The following is a 3173-nucleotide window of genomic DNA, read 5'->3' as shown; positions in this document are numbered from 1 at the left end:
CATGAAAATATAGAAACTAAAAGTCCTAAGGCATCACCACCCTCGTCACCAGGAATCCACCTTCCCTCGGCCATGAGGTGCCAGCCAAAACATTTTCAGGACAAATTTTCCTCTCAGGGATGAAGCCCTCGAAGGTTGCTGTAATTCAGGTTTGCCATCAGTAGTTTATCTAAGGCAGCCTGATTATTAAAGCTTCCAGTGCAGCTTTTCCAGGAGCTGCAGCTCTCATTATGAAGCAGGCTGCAACAACTCATCAATCTCGGGCAAAAGATAATTAATCAGCACCCAGAACCGTTTTTGCAAATAGAAAGCCTGGCTGAAACAAACCAAAATAAGAGGGGGGCGAGGAGAAGGGGGGGACCATGACAGAGCTGTTGGCACTTGCCAACTCCTCTTGATTAAACTTATTTTCACCTCCAGGTGCACACGCAGGATGAGTTTTGTTAATTAAACCTGCCAGTCACCTCATTATGCATTCAATTAAAAAAAAAAGCTCGATGCCTTGATTTTCTGCAGCTGGCAGGCTGTGACAGGCCGCAGTGTTGGATGATGAGGARCGGAGCAGAGAAGCTCCAAAATACGGCCAAGTGCAAGATTTGCTAATTGGAAATCCTCTCGGTGCTTTATCTTTGTAATTTTTTTTTTTTTTTTTAATATTTCCATGGGTCTATTGCTGGGTTGTTTATCAGACAGGCAGAGGTGGAGGCAGAGGGTGGAAGAGAGTGTTCATCTCATCTGGAAAACCATAAAATGCTGCTGGGAATATTCATTACAGGCTCTGGCAAGGTTAGAGGATGAGGAGAGTGGCACCGAGGTGCCATGGTGATGAATGCTGCRGGGACAGATTAGACAGAGGCCCCGAAGCTTCTGTGGGGTTTAATTTAGATGAAAGATAGCTTTTATTGCTCAGGCACCACGCTGGGAGCGGGCAGAGCCACACGCAGGTCCTGCTCTGCTGCAAACCCCTGGTGTGACATTGGATAAATCCTGGGGGAATCCTTGGGAAGCGGCAGCAGCTCCATCCTTTGAGAGCCATCTCCGTGTCCCTCACCTGCYCACCGAGGCTCTGCCTCTGTTCCCCTGATGCCTAAAACAGGGCTCAGCTGAAACAGAGACCAGCAAAGTTAGGAGAGTAAAAAGCAGACAAATCTAATCCAGGTCTATGGGTGCATTGAGGGCAGGCAAAGCCTCCTCCTGAGGCTACACCCAAAACGGGCCCTGAGTCACGAGATCTTCACCTTTCATAAGTTATGTTATGTTATGTTATGTTATGTTATGTTATGTTATGTTATGTTATGTTATGTTATATTAGATTATGTTATATTAGATTATGTTATATTAGATTATGTTATATTAGATTATATATTTAAAATATTATAGATTTAAAATTCTGAAGGCATTCCCTGACCAGACACCACCTCCTGTTGCACCCTGCGAGGATCCCTGCTCCGACGAATCTGTTCTGACAGGAGGAAAACCTGAAATGTTYCTGACAGAAGGCTCTGTGGCTCCACACTGCAGCTCTGCCCTTGCCTCACCCTGACATTTCTGAGCCTGCCTCACGCTGCCAGCAGCGATGAGAAGTGACCTGCAGCAGAGGTGACCCATCTGCCATGCTCTGAGGCAGAGAATTTTTATTTATTTAATTTTTTTTTCTGCTGTTTCTGTTGTTTTCTGCAAGTTTCCACTGAGCTGCTTRGGCAGACAGGAGAGATTCCATCCCAGCACTGTGTTCATCACATCTCTCCATCTCAGAGCACCCTCCAGCCCTTGTGGAAATCCTGAAATGTTATTTAATGCCTACATCAGCCATGGGAGGACCTTGGGATGCTGCGAACAGCACTGATTTCCCCTCTCCTTCCATTTTTTTGGAGCAGTGCTTTATGTCGTGACTTTCCCCACTTTCCCCGTGTGTAACTGGATATTTTGTACCTGATGAGGAGTGAGTAGATATTCTCAATCCCCCGTGTCCTGGAGCTGGCTGGGAGTGTGAGGAACTGAACTTTGACCAAGGAGATCCCTCGAGCCCTATCTGTTTGATCAGAACATGAATCACCCAGGGTGTTGTTTTTATTATTTTAACCTTCTCTGCTATCTGGTTTCAGGCTCCCTGTGAGTGCTGGAAGCTCCACAAGGATGTCTGGGGACAGAAAAGATGCTCCAAATCCTTGAAAAATCCCGACAGATCTCTGGRGTGGCCTGAACCCCACTGCCCACCAAAACAGGGTTGGTCCCAATCCAGAATRGCTGGTCCTAAATGCAGAAGAGCCCCTCTTCCCTGATGGATTTATTTCTTTCCATGTATTTCTTTCCCTCCTATCACAGAGAGGCCATTTGGGGGTGGCAGCTGGGCTGAATTTTGTATTAATAACTTTCATTGAGAAACACCTTATCAGAACTAAAAAAAAATAAAATAAATTAAAAATAATAATAAAAAAATATAAAGGAGTTGTGAAGGATGGTGGGTCAGATATTCCCTGTTGGAACCAACCACAGGATGGACCATCCAGGCAAATTCCCGTGGGATTGGGGCTGGGTTGGAAAGGTTTGGAGTAACCTGGGATTGGGGAAYGTGTCCCTGCCCTTGGCAAGGGAGCAGAAAAAGATGAACTTTGAGGTTCCTTCCAATCCAAACCATTCTGAAATTCTAATTCTGTGAATTTTAGGCTCATTTTTAGGCTCAGATCAGATTTATGAGCCACGCTTGGCGCAGATCCTTGCACATCCCGGGTGAGAACGTGGCCCCCAGGGCCAGCAGCTGCTCTGCTCAAGGAATCTCATTTCCCTGTGGAAGTTTCCTGAAAAAAATCACAGCTTGGGCTCAACATCTGGATGAAAGGAAGTGATAAAAGCACAGGTTTTCTCTCAGCAACCTGTCATCCTTGAATTCCAGCCAGGAATGCGCAGCACCAGGGAGAGTTCATCACCTTTTCCAGCAGAGGATGTTTTTTAATTTCTACCCACAGTTTATTAACACATCCCTGCACGCACACACAGACCAGCAGCTCCAAAATCTCCAGACAGGACAAAATTTTCCTTCCTATTTCAAACTTCCAGCCCAGGAAAATGATTGGGTTTGCATGCAAGGAATGGGAGATGGACAGAGATTTCCTTCCACGCTCGCTCTTTCCAGGGATTTTCTCAGACAGAGGTTGCACCAATTGAAAACTGAT

Source organism: Malurus melanocephalus, unplaced genomic scaffold (genome assembly GCF_030028575.1).
Source record: "Malurus melanocephalus ecotype Western Australia unplaced genomic scaffold, MMel_1.1 scaffold_1002, whole genome shotgun sequence".
Lineage (NCBI taxonomy): Eukaryota > Metazoa > Chordata > Aves > Passeriformes > Maluridae > Malurus > Malurus melanocephalus.
The sequence above is the reverse complement of the archived record's forward strand: the minus strand, read 5'-3'. Positions refer to the sequence as shown.